General features: G+C 31.7%; 1 protein-coding gene across 3 annotated transcripts in view; it reads right to left on the reverse strand.

Annotated features, from left to right (window-relative positions):
* LOC124534438 overlaps window positions 1-10,860 on the reverse strand; it is an 80,033-nt gene extending 69,173 nt beyond the window's left edge. For all 3 annotated transcript variants that reach the window (XM_047110315.1, XM_047110316.1, XM_047110314.1), the window contains exon 1: window positions 10,493-10,860. The gene's annotated coding sequence lies outside the window, so the exon portion shown is untranslated. The remainder of the gene's footprint in view (window positions 1-10,492) is intronic.
* Between the last annotated feature and the right edge of the window lie 1,037 nt (window positions 10,861-11,897).

Consider the following 11,897-nt stretch of genomic DNA (forward strand, 5'->3'; position numbering starts at 1 on the left):
CAATGTTCCACCAACCTTGGGAACTAAGATGTTATGCCCCTGGTGCTTGTAGTTATACTGGCTCACTCACCCTTCAAACCGGAACACAACAATACTGAGTACTGTTGTTTGGAGTATAAACTGTGTCTGTAGTTATCAAAACTTATATTACTCACAGTTACTTATTTACAGTTTTTCGAATATGCTGATGGCATTTCTTACCTCATATATTATTTTTACCACTTCAGAGTAAAATGTATCTAGAAATTTCTGCGCTGTTTATGTTCGATCTATTACCTAACTTCTTTGAATTTGGTCATTTGCCACCAAGTGTAAGCGCATACTATATTCGTAAACATGTGTTAAGGTTCTGGTAAAATCCAAGAATTTCGAAATGGGTCAACCGAAAACCCATTGTGTCTGGATTTTGTGCTGCAACTATTCCTTTGATTGAATACTAACCGGTATAATCCGGTTATGATCGGATCGATTCGGAAATATTCGGCTCTCCGCTATCGACTACTTTGTCGACTATTGTAAGTATTACATGTCCAATTCAAAGATACTCAACGTTTTAATTTCACAAATTTATTGAGAATTGCAACAATATTCATCTAAAATTTAAAAAAAAAAGATTTATGCAATACATTTTATGTCATTACGGCAACAATGATGACATACTGAATTCATGTTAAATATTATTTCAAACTGAGCTGAGATGGCCCAGTGGTTAGAACGCGTGCATCTTAACCGATGATTTCGGATTCAAGCCCAGGTAAGCACCACTATACATATGTGCTTAATTTGTATTTATAATTCATCTCGTGCTCGGCGGTGAAGGAAAACATCGTGAACCTGCATGTGTCAAATTTCATTGAAATTCTGCCACATGTGCATTTCACCAAACCGCATTGGAACAGCGTGGTGGAATATGTTCCAAACCCTCTCCTTAATGGTAGAGGAGGCCTAAGCCCAGCAGTGGGAAATTTACAGGCTGTTACTTTACTTTTTTTATCATTCCACACACTGAAATGTTACAATGACTAATATATAATATTTTGTATTACCCTCCAGATTCAGATACGTTATGTAAAGTCAGATTAACTCATCATACTGAACGCTCATTGGTCGCGTATTACGTCATCGACTGCCAACGACCAATAACAATATGTTCCTTATTCAAATTTTAAAATTAATTTAAAAGATATAGTATAAAATAAAATATAAAAATTCCATTGTTTCGAAACGTAAATCCTTCTTATCTTATATAATTGTAAGTTTGCATTAATACATTTAATTTATTATTAACTTTTATATAAAATAAATAATTACCATTTATACCTCCAATATTTTAAACACCTTTGTATATTTTATCAAATAATTAACCAATTAAAATTTGCCTTAAATTAAAATTACAAATTTGAATTTACACTAGTATGCTGCAAATTATATTCACAGATGTTATTTTCTATGTCATCTACATACGTATATAATAGCCAACTACCACTTACTGATCAACAACGATATCTCAGAAATGATAATACCTCTAAACTTGTAATTTGATTAGTTCCTTACAGGGAGCAGATATCTGCTAATATTTTACGAAACTCCACCGCTGAAAGGGTAAAACGGGCGCTGGAAGTTTGTGTTTTATAAATATTGTGCGAGTAAAGCCTAAGATTTAGCTAGTTATCTATAAAGAATATTAAATTAAATTAAACTATAAAACAAATATCAAATTAAAATAATAATGTTTATATATACATAAACTCTCTATTGCTAGAATTACTCGAAATTAAAAAGCTACTCGTTTAAGACGTGCACGAGAAATATAGCGACGTCGGACTTTCAAAACAGCGCACACTTAAGATCCTTTTAACAGTAAAAAATAAAAGCTACCTCTTTAATTTATTTTCATTGCACTGTATAATTTCGACCATTTTTTTGTATTTTTTTAATAAAAAGTATTACATTTGCTTACCAAAATAAAATAATAGTAAAACAAATTCTAAGAATACAAAAAAACCACACGCAAAATAAATCAATCAATTTAGAAAATTGGCGTCGGTTAAATATCAACGATAACCGTATAAAAAAATCCCAAAAGTTCCTAAAGGTAAAAATAAATACCAGTAACAGCATTTCAATGTCTTGCCGTTCCGAATTTCATTCGATCAATTATTATCCTCATAATTAAGAAAAACAGTGATGACCAAATTATGTATTCAACGTTAAAACGATTGTGTACATAAAACAAACGTTTTGCAGTATATAATAGAATGACAAGGGCAGCAAAAGAACCCGACCTCCACGTGTTTTCTTCTTGCGCCGCACAAAGTGTTACTTAACCTTCAACCTGAACTCAACATCGAGCTAACGCAACGTCGACTTACAGCAGGACCGTAAATATTTTCAGATTTATGTAATAACTTAGTTAACATATATATGTTATATATATGAACGATGTATTAGAATAATAAATAATGTTTTGGTAATTATTTATATATATGTATAGGGATGAAAAACGGTCGACCTGATGACTATCGCCCATCGACGTCGGCATTTTACGAAATATTAACCATTCCTTCACAAACGCTGCCTTTACTTTACTTGCTTAAAAATCGACATATTGTAACTTTCAGAGAATACAGAGAAAAAAAATTACTTGAAATTGCTGTACGGTGCTGACGGTACAATAAATTATAGATGAGTGGCTACCTAGATGGGTTTAAGCTGATTTATAACCAAAAACATCCATACTTTCATAAGCAACCTCAAGAGATAGAAAGCGTCATCAGCTCTTTAAATGTAAACGAAGACAAAAATATTTCGCTATATATAGGTCGCTAACGTAATGGCATAACTTTCGTGTTATAGAATATGTGTTCTAAGATAGAGCTGGCTCATTTCTAAAGCATTATTATAAATATATTTAAAAGCAGTTGTGTTAATGACAATAAATTTATTTTCCAATTGCGGGTTGGTGGGATGCACATGTGGCAGATTTTCCATGAAATTAGACTCATGCTGGTTTCCTCACGATGTTTTCTTTCACCGCCGAGCACGAGAACAATTATAAACACAAATTAAGCACATAAATATAGTGGTAGTGGGTTTGAACCCGAAATCATCGGTTAAGACGCACGCGTTCTAACCACTGGGCCATCTCAGCTCAGTTTGAAATGATATTTAACATGAATTAATTATGTCATCATTATTGCCGTAACGACATAAAATATATTCCATAAACTTGTTTTTTTTTATTTAAGAAGATTATTTTTGCAATTCTCAATAAATTTGTGAAATTAAAACTTTGAGTATCTTTGAATACGACATATAATACTCACAATAGTCGACAAAGTAGTTGATGGCCCCAGCTCAACTAAAAGTGCAATGGTCTAAAATAAAGTAACTACTGCGTTTGAATGTACCACTGCAGACTCCATCACGCTACTCCAACGCTTGTTGGCCACACGTGGCAAATTCACATCTACCGTCATACCGAAAATAATATTAATATAGTAAAATTCGAAAAAGTCAATCGAATAACTTTATTCAATTTTATTTAGAAATTACACTCCTTAAATTACAAGCAAAATAAAATAAACTCGAAACTCAACACTTCAATATAAAGTAAACATACAAGAGTCCTTACTTATATTTTATTGATATCAATCAATTTAATTAAAATTATTAATTTTGAAAACAATACTAAACTATCTATGTTAAGGAAAGGAGCAAATTGAATACGAAATGCGAAAATCGAGCCTCAAAACAAAGCCTTAACGACATAAGTACAGATTAGATCGAGTATCGATTGAGAAAGCTACGGAATCTAATCGACCTATATAAAGAAAGTCCGTATATAACAATAGAATAACTTTATTTGCATATGAATACATATATTTTGTATCCTGACTAATATTATCAATATAAAAAGAGAGTGAGTTAGTTAGTTAGTTAGGCGATCACGTCTTTACTAAGGCCTTTTGTTAAGGCCACGTAGAAGAAATACCTTTTATGGTATGTAAGTAAATATAAATTAAAATAAGAAAAGTAAAAAACTTAACACCTGGTTCCCAAAACTATGTTATGAATGTCGACTTTGCGTACACACTAGTGTTTTAAATATATCACATAATATTAACTAAGGGTGACCCTTAAAAATCGTCGAGATAAACAAATTCATTCGAGGGTTAGGGAGCATATGGTTTTTTATGGTACAGCTAGAAAATGAGCAGGAGGCTCGCCTGATAGATAGTTACTATAACCGCCCATGGACAGCAACACCAAATCAGTGACGTAACTTTTGAAACTCCAACAGTCTGGAAAGAGGCTGTTTGACTTTCAAAAAGCCTCCCTCTTTCGATTCGGAGTGTAAATCAGACGGCTTCATAATTGATGGACGAGAAATATTACATCAGTAAGTTTTAGTATTATTAAAGGAGTCTTAAGAACACTCATCATTGCAATACATAATATTTTTAAAAGAACATCACAGTGAAACTTTCATCAAAATAAAGAATGTAGTTTTAAAGTTACAGCTGTAATAACAACGTCTGTCCCAACAGTTGAAGCGCGGTGCATCCAAGCTGGACTTTTATTTCATAATTATTTTGCACTAACATTTCCCGTGACTTTGGCTGAAAATATAGAATTAAAAGGGCACAATGATCTCTCTACAATTTTAATCGAATAAAAGTTATTTCAAAATTCGAATAGGCCTCATTCGATTGTCTCGATAATTTACAAGGTTTTTTGAATGATGGCTGGTAGGTAATGTACGAGTTTTCTTTTTTTTTCTCCGTATGCCACAGTGAACATTCGGAATGCATGACACCGACTCCAAATATAACAATAATTATAACTACATGATATAATCGTTAATCGACTTTTAAGTAGTCTAATATTTTTCATTTCATTTAACTTAGGAAGACTCTAAAAAATATGTTGAATACGCAATTATTTTTATTACTTTTTCGTGCATATTCATTTGTTTTAAAATAGTGTTTTGTTTGAAGTCGGTTTTTCTTTTTGTTAAAATTTTATTTATTTTTTGATTTTAAGTGAAGCTGATGTTGACTAACTAATTTTTTTTAATATGGATAGATTAAGCGTTCCGTTTATATGAGTCAGAAACTACTTCGAGGACAATTTCAAAGGAAACTTGCGAATAAAGCAAAAATAGACTTTCGAAAATGCGGATTTAATACGTCACGCGGCGTAAACTACAAGGATCCCTCGAAAGAGCTGTAATCGAACTCAGCAAAAAAACTTTGAAAAAGACAAACTATATTTCGTCATCATATGACATCACATCACATACACAAAATTTGATTAAATATAGTAAGAAATTCTGCCCCATATCGCACCCTAACTGCGAGCCGTATAGGAGTTCCATCACTACATAGTATAAAACAAAGTCGCTTTCTCTGTCCCTATATCTTTAAATCTACGCAACGGATTTTGATGCGGTTTTTTTTAAAAGATAGTGTGATTCAAGGGGAAGGTTTGTGTATATAATACATGAACAATATAGTAAAGAAACACTGATAATTTTAGAAGTTTGCGATGTGATGTCGTATATAAACAAATTCTGTAGTATATTTAGTATCAGTATTGCACCCGTGCGAAGCCGGGGTGGGTAGCTAGTTGATTATAATATTCGACTATGATAATTACATAAACATAACCACATTACGGAAGGTGACTCAAATATCCAAATAACCTATAAATAAAAGATTTGACCGAGTATCGCTAACGTGCTCCTCAGAATTGTTCCGTTCCGTACCGTTCCGTTACTTTGTCATGGATCCTGTGCTCAGAATCTTACCAAACTTTCACCAAATTACCCTTGAAGTATATATTTTATAATAAAAAAAGAATTATCAAAATTGGTTAACGTGATTTTCAGTTATTCACCTATTTGTCGCGCATATACATAATGCAAATTTAAGACTTATGTCGTTTTCACATGGATACCATCATCGGAAAAAAAAATAAAAAAAATGGGACCCCACGGGAAGCACTACCTTTCAAACAAAAAAAAAATATCAAAATCGGTCCACCCAGTAAAAAGTTATGAGGTAACAAACATAAAAAAAAAAAAAAAAAAAAAAAAAAAATACAGACGAATTGATAACCTCCTCCTTTTGGAAGTCGGTTGAAAATATATATACATTTTCATACTATAACAAAATGAACCATACATTTTTTCATACTAAAATACGTATAGGTATGCCAACTTTCATGGGGACTGATCAAACGGTTTCGTAGCCTTTTTATGTCATACATATCATACGTGTTTATCTATAAGATATATTACGTGAACAAAATAGCTTTAACAGTAAACAAACAACACAAAACAAAATTGTTTGAACTGCACACCTGGAATAATATATTACAAAGTAGCCGATCTACGTATTGCATTAAATATTTAACGATAATCCCCGCTATTGTGCTCTCTAATAATAAAATTTTCATGTTTGTTTGTAGTATGTTACCTATATCATGTATATAGGTAAATAGGCCACTTTATGGTAATAACATAACCTTTAGATATAGGTAATTTAATCATAATCAAAATAAACTTTATTCAAGTAGGCTTTTACAAGCATTTTTGAATCGTCATTTCACAATTAGGTGAAGTTACCACCGTTTCGGGAAGTAGATTCTACCGAGAAGAAGAAGAACCAGCAAGAAACTCAGTAGTACTCTTTTTCAACATTTAAAAAATCCAATCATATTAGTTAAATACAATTATACATGTATGTAATGTATCCTGCCTGGAAGTCAACAGGTATGAATTCCACCCTTTTTATCATCTACAAAATCTTGTATCGAATAATATGCCTTTTTACCAATGTATTTTTTATAAACGATTTGAATTTACGAAACGCCAAAGTTAAAAATGTCTGCGGAATTTTATTAATAAGTATAAATTCCACAAATAACCAACACGTCACCAATCTTGGAAACTATGGTGTCATATACCTCGAGCCTATAGTTACACTATCGCTGGAAACTGTATTTAAAAAGGTAATTAATGTTGAAATTAAAGCTTTGTAATTTATATTGTGATATAAAGTAAAAAAAGTAACATCCTGTAAATTACATGTGGCAGAATTTCGATGAAATTAGACACATGCAGGTTTCCTTACGATGTTTTCCTTCATCGCTGAGCACGAGATGAATTATAAATTAAGCACATAAATATAGTGGTGCTTGCCTGGGTTTGAACTCGAAATCATCGATTAAGATGTACGCGTTCTAACCACTAGGCCATCTCAGCTCTATTGTGACATAAAAAAGTAATTATGTAATTACTGAGTAATTATTCAAAAATCAAATTTCGTAAAAGACAAATGCACATGTAGAAATACCATACCATTGTATTTCTAAATGTGCATTTGTTTTATACATTGAGAACGTAACCTTGATAAAAAAGTAGGTTTATCAGAGTCTGTTAAAATTCAAAAAAGTAAAAATCGTGTACATTTCAACATCGCGATGGCAAGATTAGCGAACTGTTTTATATTGCTATATAAAGATCTATCTGTATCACCTAATAGTTTAATTATTAAACATTAGTGCCATTATTAATAAGATAGTCGAACGACTATGGGTGGGAAGGAGAGTGAACACTATCCTTCCCACCCAACCCCCATCATTTCCCATCAAATAGAGTGTTTGAGTTTGTTTGCACCACACTTGAGTCACTCTAAAGATCGCGGTAACGGAAATCAGTTAGGAAAACATTAAGAACGTAATTACTATCATATTATTACTTTCATAAGAGAAAATCAACGGAGTCTTGAAATTATGAAACATTAGCGCAATGCAGAAATATATATCTTTTCATTTACGCTGTGCATTAGTTAGTTACCCAAGGTTACTCGTCAGATATTATACGACCAAACAACAATGCTCAGTATTGTTGTGTTCCGTTTTTAGAAAGAGTGAACCAGTGTAACTGCAATCATTAACGGTATATTTATTTTTATTACAGTGGCAAATTTGTCATCTATTTCGAATAAAAATAAATACAAATATATGCATGTTTTTTTTTTTAATACTAGCTGTCCCGCGAACTTTGTACGCGTTCGAACTTAACAAAAAAAAATATAATTGTAGCCTAAGTTATTCCTAATTATCAGTTATCTGCCAACAAAAGTCCCGTCCAAACCGGTCCGGCCTTTCCAGAGATTAGCCTGAACTAACAGACAGACAGACAGACTGACAAAAGTTGTAATAAATGTTACTTAGGTATACGTACCGTGTATACATATGCATTGAGTAAAAAAGGGCTATTTCAATATTACAAACAGACATTCCAATTTTTCTATATGTATAGATAACACACACATTTAACACAGATCATTTCCAACAAACACAAACATGACACGAGCTCGAATCGCATATAGTAAAGGAAATTTTGAGCTTTTTAAAAAACGGGCCAATGAAACCGAGGGATAAAGCTTGTTCCGTATGAAAGGTGCTCACGGTACATCCCCGTATTAGGAAATGAGGTCACAGCCTAGTTCAAATTACTCATTACGAGAGGTGAAGTGCTCCATTCATTACATTCACTAATTTACTTTATAGAATTTCGTATTATAACACATATTACGTTGTCCATTTCACCCTTTGTCCGTCTGATAGTTATATTCAAACTTAACAGAATTATCCGGTTTTAACCGAATTTGAGGATTAGTTATAACTGGTTCATACCAGTTTTCTAGTTTAGTTTCAAATATTTTTTATTAAATATTCATTGGTCATGTGTGAAATAGAAGACTATATTATTATATCTATATATTAATCATCTAGATTTGCTTGTCAGTTCTTGGAAGAATCTACATTCCGAACTGGATAGCTTCAAGTTTTATCAGTCGTAAATTAATGAAGTTCGTTAATCAGACATTTTAAACCAATGCTGAATTTAATGAAGATCAATCACCGTACCGCTAATATTACCTCCAACTTGAAAAGACACTTACTCCAAGAAAAAGTGATCCGGAAACAAAGTAAGTCTCTCGCTAAAACTCTCCCAAACTTCGGACATTCTACACGTTTAGTAGGCTACATATTTTACCCAAATAATAACTCACAATGACCCGTTACAATTATTTATGAAAAACAATAAATCTTATTAAAACCTTTTTACTGGAAATGATTAAGATCCAAAAGCAAACGGACGGAAGTGAAACCTATAAAGCAACATTTTCTCGGCGCTCAATCGTCTCTTTGAAATGCGATCACTTTTGACACAAGTACACACTGAGTGGCTAAACCGTCAGCCAAATCAAACAGGTGGTTTTTAAAGACGTTCTAAGGACTGCGAAATGACTAATCGAAAGATCTCGAAAAATATCCAAAGAAAAACTCAGTTTAAGAGCCAGTCACTTAACATTTAAGGTTACGTCAGTTATTTTCTAAATAACAACGAACACAGATGATATATGAAAAGCATTTATTATCACAGATAATATAAATATTATTAATTAATCGATCACTAATCTAAATAAAACATTAATAAAATTATTAAATCACAATATAAATAGAATGGTTTGTTTAGATATTATTTTACTTAAAAAATATTTATTTATAGCCCATTATAGCCCAGGGGAACACGCGCGAATATAAACCGTGCACTGTAGGTTTAAAGTACAAGGAGTTTTCATTCAATTCGGCGATGAATGAGAGTATGGTTCGTGCGAACATAGCTGTGCCGAATTAAATGTAACATCTGTTCACCAGCGCACATTGAATTGACTTGGTGTTGGAGCTCCAAGCCTTTTCTTCAAAAAGTATTATCAGCTGTGTGACATTTATTTAGTACCACGACGATATATTGATTTAAAGAAATACGAACATATAATTTAGAACCAACAATTGAAAACTTTCAAAAACTAAAATATAGCATTTACTTTGAAAGAGATTACAAAGAGGCTTTTTTTGGCTTGTTTCAATGATACAATAGATATAACACGTTCGGTGATCTGTAACACTGAACTTGTATGTAATATATTACTTAATAATTATGAAAAACAATATATTAACCTGCTCTTATAATATAAATAAGTTATTTTTATTTAATATAAAATTTAATCATTCCGAATTTTATTATTAAATCACCGTAAAATGTAAATGATTAAATAAATAAATAAAATTGTTAGTTAAAAATATAGATAAATATATAAGAAAAATGGTCATTTAAACACGAACAAAAGGATTTTTTTTCATCTAGGATAGCCTATACTAGGATGTTATATCATGTGTTATAAATAAAACAATATAATCGATCTATTTATCAAAATACATACTTATATATTCTAGTCTAACTGTTCTACAAATTGCTTCTTTTAATAAATTATTTAGTAGTATTTTATTTTTATTAATATATTATAGTTAATTATTAAAATATATAAATAAATTACTTCTGTTATTTAATCGAGACTGCTCGTGATAATTAACCGATAATTTAAATACATTATAATTTTAAAACACTCACCTGTAATTTTAGTTATTTTAAATCGAAATCACACAGTTAAGCACTTCCCACTGGTACAGTCATAAAAAAATATCATAAAACAACTGTCAAGCTATTCAGCAATCGCACGGGTAGTAAAAATCACACACGGGGCTGAATAACGCTCGTTCATTCACAGAGGTTAAGAAAAAAATGTTATCGTTCCAATTTTAAAATTGACAGCGCGGCAAAACACCTTCGAACGCATTTTCTTAGTAATTATAATTCGATATTTGAATTATTGTTAAATAATGAAGCGTTCTGTCTCGAGTATCGGATTTTTTGAGGGAGAAACGTCGTCTGCCCGGGATGTTCGTCGGGTTTCAGAGGCTGACTCTCGTTCGAGTCGAAGCTTCGTAGTGCGCAGTCCCTCTTGCGTAACTATTGTTACAAATTAGATAATTCCCGGGTGCCACATCAAATGATATAGATAGTTTTTTTCCAATGATAGCGCATAACGTGCTGTCATATCATAGATATCAACTCCGAATAAAAATAAATGCTTTAACTTATTAATCTTATCAAAAAATAAGTTTAACAGTCTAACTTAAAATTGTTAAAATAACAGTAATTATTGTAATATTTATCAGACAACAGATTCTAGAGAAGTTTTTATATAGAATTGACAGACATTACTTTTCGTTTCAAATCATTAGTAGCTTACGTAGCTTCGAGCGACCCACATATCTTTCGGGAAAAGCTTCACAGCGCAGGCGTCAACTGGAAAATTGGAGTGAGAGGGAGACAGTGATGGAATATGATAGAGCGAGACGTCAATATGGCTGAGAGCGAGTGCATATAATCCACTCAATTTGTTGTCTAGGCACGTTCGAATTTTTAAAAAGGATGGCTTTATTGTTACAGTTTTTTCCCGTTTTATTGTACATCGTTAGGTTATTTTTACATCGTTAAAGATAGTTCCACTTCCATACTAATGTACGTTCGATTTATGCTTTTTTTATTGCAATATTAAATTTAACTGCTATATTTCTAGATTTTTATCAAACCGAAAATGTTGATTACATTTTGAACTAACTTGCGTTTGTTAAATAGTAGTTTGTTTAATATTATATTATTAAAACTACGTATTTCGGATATTCGAAAATAGAAGCTTTAAAAAAATTTTTTTCTTTAAAATTCGATAATTCTTTTTTGCAATTTTTTTCTTTAAGAAATTAGTAAATCGAATAGAATTCCTCGTGTTCAATTTCAATGGATGAAGAGTTATAATGTCGTTGATCATGCTGCTAGGCCAAAGGTAGTAAGGCTTGATTCATCTGTATGATATTCGATACAAGATTTTGTAGATAATAAAAAAGCGTGGAATTAATACCTGTTGACTTCCAGGCAGGGTATATTAATTTAATAATTGTATTAACTAACATGA

Source organism: Vanessa cardui, chromosome 12 (genome assembly GCF_905220365.1).
Source record: "Vanessa cardui chromosome 12, ilVanCard2.1, whole genome shotgun sequence".
In the NCBI taxonomy this organism is placed as follows: domain Eukaryota; kingdom Metazoa; phylum Arthropoda; class Insecta; order Lepidoptera; family Nymphalidae; genus Vanessa; species Vanessa cardui.